We start from the raw sequence: 12,662 nt of genomic DNA on the forward strand, positions 1-12,662 counted from the left end.
TAATGTACTATATTATAAAATTTTATTTTATTAATTGTGAAAACAGAGTGCATACTTAAGAAGGGTAATGGTGAAAAGATGTCAATTAGCCAATATATGTACAAGATCCACAAGCAGGACATTAAACAGAGCGCACTTACTTATGGATACCCTTCCCCCCACACACAATCCCCCTGGACATAAATGAGCTCATCCGCTGACTCCCAGATGGGCTGGTACCCTGACCAGCCTCTGGTGAAAGGGAAGCTTCTGGCCATGTCAGCAGAGATGCTTCAGGACAAACAGTTCACACTCCTGGCTGTGAATCCATCCTAGGGAACAAGGTACGCAGACAATGACACAGCTGGATCCTGGCCCTAGTCCCTCCAGCGGTGTCCACACTGAGCATTGCAGCACTTGTAGAAGGTGATCATTGACTTCGTCTGCAGAGCGGGTCTGAGGCTACATGAAATAGGCACGAGGATGTTCACATTTAGGTCATGACTGTGTGGTAGAGTCAACATTCTCCCAGACAGCTGCTCCACCAAGCACATCATCCAGTTCTTTGAGCTTTGATTACTTCTGATTGCTTTCCTTGTGGGTGATGTTGTGCACGTAGGGCCAGGCAAAACAGTGGCAGTGCTGTCCCTCCTCCATGATCAACCCATTCCTGCAGCCAGTCAGTAAGTATTAAAGTATTAAATAAAGCTCATGTGCCAGTCATCTGTGGGAGAAAAGACAATAAAGTCTACCACTAGTAGGCAGGTGAGAAGGAGGAAAGTTACATGGGACATGGCTGTTTATGTTCTGAAGAAAATCTCTTAGTCACTGAGGGAACTCATTGATGTGAGATGACTAAACATAGGGTTTCTCTGGAAATGTTCACAGCAAAGTGTCTAAATTTTGTTTTGAGAACATTGAGTTGAGAAAATTTTAAAACAGTTTCTGCAATTAACAAAATTTATATGCTAATAGTTTAACATTAGCAGTGAAAATTAAAGGTAGAAAACAGATTACATGCTTATTTCTTCCAGGATCAAAACAACTATTAAATACAGTCCTATGTTCCAGGGGAAAAAAAGAGAGAAATTCCTAATTGCTCTACCCCCTATTCTTTTTTTTTTAAGATTTTATTTATTTATTCATGACAGATGAGAGAGAGAGAGAGAGAGAGAGAGAGAGAGAGAGACAGAGACACAGGCAGAGGGAGAAGCAGGCTCCATGCAGGGAAGCCCGACATGGGACTCAATCCCAGGTCTCCAGGATCATACCCCAGGCTGAAGGCAGTGCTAAACCGCTGGGTCACTGGGGCTGCCCTCTACCCCCTATTCTAAACAAAAGCTTTGAAAAAAATATTTTTCAAGAAATAAATGCCAAAGCAGGATTCATTTATCATGTGTCTCAGTGACTGCCCAAGAGATTCTGTTATCATCATTAGGAATTGCCCTTCCATGGTTTCTCTCTGTCTTACAGTATCGGGATTGCAGATGAAAGACGGGAAGGTAATACAGGAGCAAGGATGGGTTGTGACGGAAATAATGGGAACGGCAGCAAATGCTCAGGATGATCACCTCAGACAAGGAAGTCTTACCTAACACCCTGTGGTGGATAATTGTGTCAGACAAAAAAGATACGTTGGAGTCCTGATCCCCCAACGAGAGAAAGATTTGGGGGCACAGAGACACAGGGAAGAAGCCCATATGACACTGGAAGCAGAGTTTGGAGTGAGACAGCTCCCAGCCAAGGAATCCCAGGGATTGCTGCAGCTACCAACAGTCAGGGAGAGGCAGTGAAAAAGTTCTCCTTAAAACCTTCAAAGGTCCCTGGCAACACCTTGGTTTTTGAATTCTGGTTTCTAGAACTGAGAGAATAGATTTCTGTTGTTTCAAGCCACCCAATCTGTAGTTACCAGGGCAGCTTGAGGGAATTAATACAGCCCAGAGCAGGTCTATTCCCCTGTGATCAGCCTCCTGGAGCTTCTAGTCCTCTTCTTCAAAGCCCTTTCAAAATCAAAGTGAATGAAATTTTTTTAAGCAGAACATTCTGAGGGAAGAGCCATGAATATTTTGTTTACCCTGTCACCTCAGCATTACTATATAGCTTGAAATAAGTAGGTATTCAATAACTTTTTTAAATGCAGAAATAACTTGATCTGCTGTGTTATCTCTTAGATGCATGTCATAACCTCATATAATTCTGAAATCAGGTTGTCAGTTTCTATGTCAGTTAAAACTCTTTTAGTTACGTGCAATGGAAAATAAAATTCAAACAGCTAAAACAAACAAATGAACAAAAGAGTTATACACTGGCTTTATCTTCAAAGGCCAGTGGTACAGCTAGTTCTGGGTGAGGACTGGTCCCACCACCTGTTTAAACAATTATCACCAAGATCTGGCTTCTCTTTTGTCTCTCTGCTTCCACTTGGGTTAGCTTTATTCTCAGGCTCTATATGTTGCCTCTCCTTCTGTTTACAAAATACTTAAGGTAAAGCATATCATCTAAAAAGAGATCAATTATTGTAGTTTGTGCACATATTATGAGACTTGTTCTCTATATTTCCATTCTTGAACCAATTGCAGAGCTTAATTCAAAGGCTAGACATAGGCACCATTCCCATCTCAGCCATATGGCTAAAGATTTGGGAGTAATAAAGTCTCCAAGGAAAATCAGAGTATTATTGACAAAGAATAGAAGGTATGGATGCCAGGGTGGCAACCGACTTCTTTTTTTTTTTTTTAACAATTTGCATACATTTTATTTTTTTTTAAAGATTTTATTTATTTATTCATGAGAGACAGAGAGAGAGAGAGGAAGAGAGGCAGAGACACAGGCAGAGGGAGAAGCAGGCTCCATGCAGGGAGCCTGATGTGGGACTCAATCCCAGGCCTCCAGGATCAGGCCCTCGGCTGAAGGTGGCGCTAAACCGCTGGGCCACCCAGGCTGCCCCAACCAACAGCTGAGTGTGACATTGACCACAGTAAAATCTCCTAAGATTGAAAATATTTAGCTTTAATGATGAGAAATTTTGTATAACAGAATTAACTAGGGGATTATCAGAGTTGGCTTTAAAATGAATGGAAATATGTCAACAAATGAATGTGGAGTCAGTATTGTAGGTTTGGTTTTATAATGCCTACTCAAACTATCTCGTTACTACTATATTTCACATATTATATGAAGAGTATGAGAACATGATTTGTATTCCTAATATTTATGTGTCTCTCCTAGCCTATCTAGCATGAAATCATTAACCTAGTAGGAGATAAATTATTAATGATTATAGTCACTGTCATCATAGAATTCAGTCTCAAATTTTACTAGATATTTTTCAAATGAGTCATAAACATAATTATGTCACCAAAATTGAACTTTAAAAAATAACTGACATTAAAGTGATGTAAATATATTGATAAAACTAAGAAGTAAAACATTGTCTACATTTTCTATATATACACATGACATGCACTATGATGTTTTAGTAAGAAATTTGGTAAGAAATTTTTTTTAAGATTTTATTTATTCACGAGAGACACAGAGAGAGAGGCAGAGACATAGGCAGAGGGAAAAGCAGGCTCCCTGCAGGGAGCCCAATTTGGGACTCAATCCCAAACCCCGGGATCACACCCTGCGCCAAAGGCAGATGCTCAACCGCTGAGCCACCCAGGCATCCCAGTAAGAAGTTTATTTGACCCAGATCTGAACCTTGGAAATTTTTGGTTTGTATAAAGATTGAAGTAGACTATTATTTCTATCCATTACAGCCATCATTATGCAAAAGTATAATGAGAGCATCTACCTCTCATTGACTACTTACACATATATACAAAATATAAATGCAAAAAAACATAGCTTTAATGTCAGTGATGCACAAGATGCTGTAATATAGAAAAACATGCATTGATTTATGCTTTATATTGTTGCTTTTTTATGTCTGTTAAAAAATAAGCAGGCTGGATCTGTATGCATTTGCAGCACCTTCTAGAAATGTGTTTATGTGACAGCTTGAGCATTCTGTCTCTAGAGAAGGTTTCTCTATTGTGACACACTGATAAGACTTCCCTTTAACCTGAGAGAAATATTTTTCAAGAATGTCCAATGATCTACTATTTTATGTTCACTGAATAGATTTTTCCAATTCACTTCCTAAATGTCTGATTTATCAAAAAAGATTTGCCTTGGCTAGTGGGAAAAAGTATTGATGTGTGTTGTAATTTAAATTAATAAACCAGCATTCTGGTTTTCTAAACAGTGCCCTGTGAGTTTGACAAATTTAAATCTTATCCATTTGGGAAGAACTGATGAAACCGCATTCCTGGAACAGTCCAGGTGAGTCCAAACATGGTACCATGGTGGCTGCTCCATGGTGTGTCTCATCTGAGAGGAATTGCCTGAATATCTTGCTGCCTCTTTCTTTAGTAGCATGTACTGGGATAATTAATGTAAGGAAGGGTAATGGGATTGGGGGAAGGGGGTGGCAAGTGCCACTTTATAAGGAAAACCAAGGAAGGAAATATATTTTATAAACAAGTGTAGGCAATGTTCAGGATTCCTGGTCAAGACATTTCGTTGGAATGAGATGAATAAAACAGTATAAAACTATATAACATATTGACCAGGGTCTTTATTTGTGATGACTCTTTACCTGCAGGGTGTATATGTAATTAATTTTGAGTCTAAACTCAAGATACTGTGTTAATTTGACAGAAATAAAATTTATTTATGTGACAAGAGGAAAATAGCAAGGTTTCTCAGGAGATTTTTTTTTTCACTTTCTACTCAATGTGTATTTTAAATTAGGTAGAAAGAAACAAATAGAATAAAAAGGTTTTTTTTTAAATAAATAAGTGATAGTATTTTTAAGAGTTTGGACGATTGTTTCTGAACATTTGATTCATTTAAACGTTCATGGTAAAACTTCATGACCAAAGTCACATACAAGCAAACAGAAATGTGAATTTCTACTACCCTTATTTTAACTGTTAAGGCAGCATGTAGTGAATATACCACATGATAGTTTTATTCTTACTACTCATTCATCCAAGTATTCAACAGTTATGTACCAGAATACAAGGATGAGCAAGACAGTCAAGTCTGTTTGCATAGAGCTTATAATCTAATAGAGAAGCCAAGCAATTATGTAACTGATCACTATAATATGAGGGCTCACCAAGTATCATGTGGACTTTCCACTAGTTCTGTTAATTAAAGCAGCAGTTGTCAACTAATTTTCTGCCGTCAGCCTCCAACAGATGATATTTCCAGTGAGACACCACTTATTTGGACAATAGTCAAGGTTATGTTCAATTATCATAAAGGCTACTAGCTCCATTCTTTTTCTTCACATCAAAAAAGTATATTGGAATCTAAGTCAATGGGAATAATACAGTATAGAAAATTCAGTTAACTTGGATTTAAATAAAAATAGTTTCAAAGAAATACTTAAATTGACTTTGCTCTGAACTTCAAAATGAATCATGCACACTATTATCTTAGAACCACTTAAATACTGATTATCTAACTACCATACGTGTTCATTGTTTGATACTTCGAAGAATTGCTTTAGTGGAATGCCTGGGTGGCTCAGCCATTGAGCATCTGTCTTCAGGGCATGAAGCATCAAGCTCAGGGCATGATCCTATCTGGGAATTGAGTCCCGCATCAAGCCCCCTGCGAGCAGCCTGTTTCTCCTTCTGCCTTGTCTGCCTTTCTCTCTGTGTCTCTCATGAATAAATAAATAAAATCTTAAAAAAAAGAATTGCTTTTGAAATACACTGATTTAAGGGAAAATATTTATAGTAAGGATGGCAGAAGAAGGAATAATATTTTATTTAGTTGAAACACAATGTTACATTAGTTTCAGACATACATAGTGATTCGGTAAGTCTATACATAATTGGGCAGCCCTGGTGGCGCAGTGGTTTAGCATTGTGTTAGGGGTGTGATCCTGGAGACCCGGGATCGAGTCCCACGTGGGGTTTCCTGCATAGAGCCTGCTTCTCCCTCTGCCTGTGTCTCTGCCTCTCTTTCTCTGTGTCTCTCATGAATAAATAAATAAAATCTTTTTTTTAAAAAAGTCAATACATAATTTTGTGCTTACCACAGTTTAGCACCACATGTCACCATATGAAGCTATTACTATACCATTGACTATATTCCCTATGCTGTACCTTTCATCCTTGGGACATAATCATTCCATAACTGGAAGCCTGAATCTCCTACTCCCCTTCATCCATTTGTTCACCCTCCAACCCCTACCTCTCTGGCAACCATCAATATGTTCTATGTATTTACGCGTCTGTTTCTGCTTTCTTCATTTTTTTTAAGATTTTATTTATTTATTCATGAGAGACACAGAGAGAGAGAGGCAGAGACACAGGCAGAGGGAGAAACAGGCTCCACGCAGGGAGCCCAACATGGGACTCAATCCCGGGTCTCCAGGATCATGCCCTGGCTGAAGGCGGCGCTAAACTGCTGAGCCACCCGGGCTGCCTTATTTTGTTTTTTAGATTCCACATGTAAGTGAAATCACATGGTATTTGTCTTTCTCTGTCTGATTTTTCTCACTTAGCATAATACCCTCTAGATCCATCTATGTTGTCACAAATGTCAATATCTCAGTCTTTTATATATATATATATATATATATATATATATATATATATATATATATATATCACATCTTCCTTATTCATTCATCTATCAGTGGACACTTAGGATGCTTCCATATCTTGAGCATTGTAAATAATGCTGCAATAAACATAGTGGTGTATGTATCTTTTTTAATTAGTGTTTTCATTTTCTTTGGGCAAATACCCAGTAGTGAATAACATCTTTTATATACAAAGAATTCATGTAAGTTGACAAGAAACTCCCCAAAGAAAATGGACAAATGGCACAGATTATGTATAGATTAATAAATCCAATGACTAATAAATGCATAAATAAATAGCAAGCCCCAATTCCAACTGAAATATACAAATAAAAACTACATACAGATATAATTTTTCACATATCAATTGAGGACAGATTATAAGGAAAAATAATACCAATTACTGGTGTTCTTGTAGTTGAATATGGATTTTCATAGACTTTTGGTGATCATACAAATTGGTACAACCTTTTTTTAGTTTATTGCTTTTATGAATATTTAATTGTAAGAAAAATTAATAGAAATATAACTTTGGCTTCATGGACTGAACTGAAAGGATGAGATTTAAAAAGAAAGAAATAGGGCAGCCCCGGTGGTGAAGTGGTTTAGTGCCGCCTGCAGCCCAGGGTGTGATCCTGGAGACTAGGGATCGAGTCCCACATCGGCTCCTTACATGGAGCCTGCTTCTCCCTCTGTCTGTGTCTCTGCCTCTCTCTCTCTCTCTCTCTCTCTCTCTGTCTCTCATGAATAAATAAGTAAAATCTTAAAAATAAAATAAAAAGAAAGAAATATTGCAGATATATTTGAAAGTCTATCTCTTCTGATCTAAAAGTTACTTGCCATCCTTCCTTTCTAGGAATGACTACCATTCTCAAGTGAGTGTAATGTTCTTACCATTGTGCTTATTTATTTTTACTATATATACACATATTGGCCAACAAATATATACCATTTAAAGTAGTTTCAAACATTACCTAAATTATATTTATTATATATATATTAGATATTATTATTATGTAATCCACATTTTTCCTGTCAATGATATGTCTTGAGGTTTATCCATGCAGGCACCTGTAGATATATTTAATTTATGTTAAAGTTGATATATTATTGCATTGAGTTGTATAAATATTCTAATTTATAACTGTGTCTAAATGAATCTATATGTAATATTTATCTACTTCCGTTCACCTATCAGTAGACACTTGTGTGGTTTCCAAGTTTTTTGTATTCCAAATAATGCTGGATTTAATACTCACATACGTATCTCCTCTTGTATAGATTTGCAAAAAAGAAGTCTTGGGCTGTGTTAGCAGATTACAAAGAAAATGTAATAGAAGATGATGAACTTAACCTATAGTTTTGATATTAGAAGTTTATACTTCTACTGGTTAGCTCCCTTATGGAGCAGGCTTTTTGGTTTTAGTCCTTTGATTTTGAGAAAGAGCATGCTTTATTGGGAAGAGGGCATTGTATGAGAGTAACAGATGAAGGCAGTCCGGGGGGATCCTACACTTCATGTGGACAAAAATAGATAAGATGTGTTGCTAATGACGACAAACTGAAACATGGATTCTTCTGGGCAACTGCTCCAGTTGAATCCCAACCATTTCCTTGGAGGCAACTGTGGTTTGGAAGAGATAAGCCTTTCAAGGGTGCTTTTTTGTTTCTTATAAATAACATTTTCTTCAGATTTTTAAAAAATCTTCATTCGTTGCTCTCATTCTATGTTTTCTCAGGGCCATCAGGCCAGCTTCTGCACAGATTGCCTTGATGTTGGCACCAGAGAGGTGGGTCATCTGTAGCCACAATCAAGTTGCCCCTGGTTACGTCACCAACCAGTGTTATCCTGCTTGTATGAATCTGACAGTGGAACTTGATCTTTCCAGGAACCAGGTAGCTCTTTGTAATAGTACTTCTATGGGAAAGAATATTTGAAATTTTAAACCAAACAAAAGTAAGGGACAAGGATAATGTGCTTTTAAGTTGAGAACTGCTTATCTTTTTAATTTCTTACTCTAGAAATTAGTAATAATATAATAACAGGGACTAACCTTTAGACGAAATGTTAATTTGTGGTACATTCATCTCTAAAAACATGTACTCAGCAAAGGTAAGTTCAAAGGGAAACCCATTTCCTGGTATGTAAGAGAATCAAAGAAAGAATATGGGAGCTATTTTTCACTGCAGCCTATAATCATCGTTCCAATTTCTGAGGACCAAGGGTAAACTAAAAATGTGGGATAATGGAGATTCATTATCATGCCTTAAAGGAAAGAAATTACTCTCCCATAAATTCTGGGTAATCTGTCTCTTTCAAGCTATCTAGTAATGAATTTCTATTTGTTTACAGATTGGGTAGGAACACTTTTTTCACAAGTGGCCAGGGCAACTTGCCATCTTTTATTTGACTCCATTTATTGGAAACTTCTAAGGATCTGGAATTTTTATTTCTGTTTAGCCCGAAAGCAGACAGGTAAATATTGTATTTTATGTTATATTTAGACTGAGAAAGAATAACATTTTTAATGGCTAATTTCATTTTGTCACGAATATACGATTTCTGCCTATGTCAAGAAAGACCTAATTGGAATTGCCAGTTGATGGTAAAAATCTAAACTATGGAATTCAACGTGATCTAATAACGAAAAAAATTTAACACTTCTTATTACCAGACTATTCTTGTTAAAAATTCTCATATACTAGAGGGAAAGATTTTTCATGCTCATATTTTCCTAAACAGAGAGATGGTAAATTATTAGTTCTCTGTGATTTATTGATTCTTCATAAAAGATATATACTGCCTGTGGGAGCTTTTAGGAGGCAATTAAGTTCATCAATTCTTATAATACACAATTAAGAAACTCCTGACTCAAATTAGAGTTAGTAGCTATAGTAACTTAAAAAAATCCAATAACTAGGTTCATTATTAGTTTCTAATTAATGGTCTAACACTTAAACCAACTTTTCAGAGCTGTTTATGATTGCATTCTGCAAGATTCGTTTAAAATGAACAGATAAAAGCCTAGTTCTCTTTAAAATATGGAAGTTGGGCAAGTAAATGAAACTTTTTGAAGATTACTGAGGATTGGAATAAAAACTTACAGAATAAAATCAAAGGATTTAAGTAAAACTGTTACCTTTTTTTTTTGCTTTTGTTACTCTGAGTAATCAAGAAATTTATTCCTGACTGCACACATTTTTCTGCTGAATTGTATTATACTTTTAGATAACAAAGAAGCAATGAAATAAAGAATACTGTGTAAATAAGATTAAGCTGTTCTCTAACTATGCTGTTTAGATTTATTCATAAGTACCAAGATATTATGGGCTCCTGAGTAAAAGCATAGAATGGGAGGGCATGTACATGAATAGAAGTGTTGCTTAGCACCACAAACTTCCTTGAGGCCTTCAAACTCTTCCTTCCCATGGGCTATAAATAAAAAAAATTTTTTTTGATAAGTGTTAAAACTACATGAAAACAGCTATGTAAGTTGTCAAATATAAATCACGGTCTTGTTCTGTAGTAATGTAAAAGATCAGAAATATTCTATTAAGTCAGAAAATAAAATCACTGAAAAGATACAAGTGCCTTTTTCTGGAAAGATCCCTTCCTGCCACACAGTAAAGCAAGAGTGAGTGCCCAATTCCCTAAAATTTTAATCACCTGTGTCTACATATTTCACAATTTATTTCAGAATGTATATCAATGCAATGATTTATCTACAATAATTGAAATGTCAAAAAATGTATGTACTGTGATTTGATGTTCTGAAGAAATTGCTGTCTTTATATCTGCATCTATTGGCTATTTATTCCTATTAGTCTCTTTCTTGAGTTGTGGTAGAGGGTAATGGTTAAGAAGATAAATTCTGAGTTATGGTTTGAATCTGAGCCCCACATTGACTAGCTGTGTAACCTAGTGCAAGTTCTTTATCCGTTCTGTACTTCAGTTTCCTCCTGTGTAGAATGGGGATAATGTACTTTTTACCTAGCTTCTTTCCTGGGGATTAACTATATTAATACAGTTGACCCTTGAACAATAAGGATTTGAACTGCAAGGCTCTACTTGTACGCAGATTTTTTTATAGCATGGTACTGTGAATGTATTTTCTCTTCCTTATGATTTTCTTTTTAAAAAGATATTATTTATGTATTTGACAGAGAGAGAGCACATGCTCTAGGGGCATGGGGAGTAGAGTGCTGGGGTCAGGGGTGGTGGAAGGGGGAGGGACAGAAGGAGAGGAAGAAGCAGGCTCCATGCTGAGCTGGGAGCCTGAGGCTAGGTGAGGCTGATCCCAGAACCCTGGGACGGGAGCCAAAGATAGATGCTTAACTGACTGAACCACCCCAGGCACTGCACCTTATGATTTTCTTAATGACATTTTTTCTCTAGCTTACTTCATCGTAAGAATACAGTATATAATACATTTAATATGCAAAATATATGTCAATTGATTGCTTATGTTATCAATAAGGTTTCTGGTCAACAGTAGGCTATTAATAGTTGAATTTGGGGGGCATCAAAAGTTATAGATGAATTTTCGACTATGAGTGGGGGTATTGGTTCCCCTGACACCCACATTGTTCAAGAGTCTACTCTAAATGGAAAATGCTTAAAAAGTTTCTGACACATGGCAAACACTCATAAGGTATTTGCTATTGTCATCTCTGTGTTTAAATACGGTATATAAGGTTTTTTTTAAAGATTTTATTTATTTATTCATGAGAGACACAGAGAGGGAGAGAGAGAGAGGCAGAGGGAGAGGGAGAAGCAGGCTCCATGCAGGGAGCCCAACATGGGACCCAATCCTGGGTTTCCAGGATCATGCCCTGGGCTGAAGTCAGTGCTAAAAAAAAAAACCACTGAGCCACCTGGGCTGTCTATAAGTTTTATTTTTAAAAAGACTAGCTTCTTCAAGAAAGAAACAGAGTATTAGCAAAAGGTAGAGAGATGAGTGAGGTAAGGAAAAGATCTTTTTTTTTTTTTTTTTTTTTAGGAAAAGATCTTTGATTGTGAGAAACACAGGTGGCCATGACAAAGGGGACTGGCTCAGGAATGAGTCAGTGTGGATCACTAGGGCAAACTCAACTGATCTAGACATTGATGTCTTACAGAAATCTGAGTTTGCTTTAGGAATGGGGAGATAATTGGGCATAATTCAGATTTTAAGACTGTCCTTAAAATCTGGTCTGCCTCTCCATGAATTACACTGAGTAGGTCCTCCTGTAAGGGAGCTCTCAGTTTTCCATGGCTTTATCAACTTTGGTCCAATACTCAGATTTAATATTGGGAGGCTCAAATGTGCCTTACATGTCTTATCCACAGATGTAAAACATATGCTCCATATTAGTCCTACCAAACTAAAAGAAATGTGTTTATTTTCTACTTGCTTTCTTCTTTTTCTTCTTACATAGTTGTTTCAGAATCTGGGAGCTAAGTAAAGGGATGAGATTTACTGAGCCCTCTAAGACCCTGAGTCTGTTCTCCTATTTTTGTTCACAAAAACATTAAAAGAACAAGACAGCATCATTCTAGATGGAGGTTTTTTTCACAAGAAATTTGCAAACATTGCATGGTATTCATTTTATTGTTAGAGGCACCAGGAGTTTACTATTCTTAAAGATAACAGACAAAAGTCACACTTTATCAATCCTAATGGTTCCCCAAGGGACAGATGTATGCCATTATTTATAAGAGTTAGAATTTCATACAATATAAGGGTAAATATGAACCTAATATTTATTTGAAGTAATTACCTACCCAGATTGAATAAATTCATTCTTTAAGCACACACATGGACAAGTATTTCACGTGTGGGAAAGCCAACAAAGAAACTGTGCACTCACATCAAGGAGATAATGGTAAAGAGAACTTGCTCAGGGCTCAGACCTGGAAAGAGTAGGTACAACTTTTCTTGAAGAACTCAGTATTTATTCTTCTGATACATGCTGAGAAGAATAGATAAGGTTGTTTAACACCAGTCGAGAATAGGCTGCTAACAAATGGAAGACAAATTTGTATGTCTAAACT

General features: G+C 36.7%; 1 pseudogene; it reads right to left on the bottom strand.

Moving 5' to 3' along the window:
- Positions 1–356: 356 nt before the first annotated feature.
- LOC129508645 (DNA-directed RNA polymerase III subunit RPC10-like) lies at positions 357–666 on the bottom strand (annotated as a pseudogene).
- Positions 667–12,662: the final 11,996 nt, after the last annotated feature.

This window comes from Nyctereutes procyonoides, unplaced genomic scaffold (assembly GCF_905146905.1).
Source record: "Nyctereutes procyonoides isolate TBG_1078 unplaced genomic scaffold, NYPRO_anot_genome, whole genome shotgun sequence".
NCBI classification, from domain to species: domain Eukaryota; kingdom Metazoa; phylum Chordata; class Mammalia; order Carnivora; family Canidae; genus Nyctereutes; species Nyctereutes procyonoides.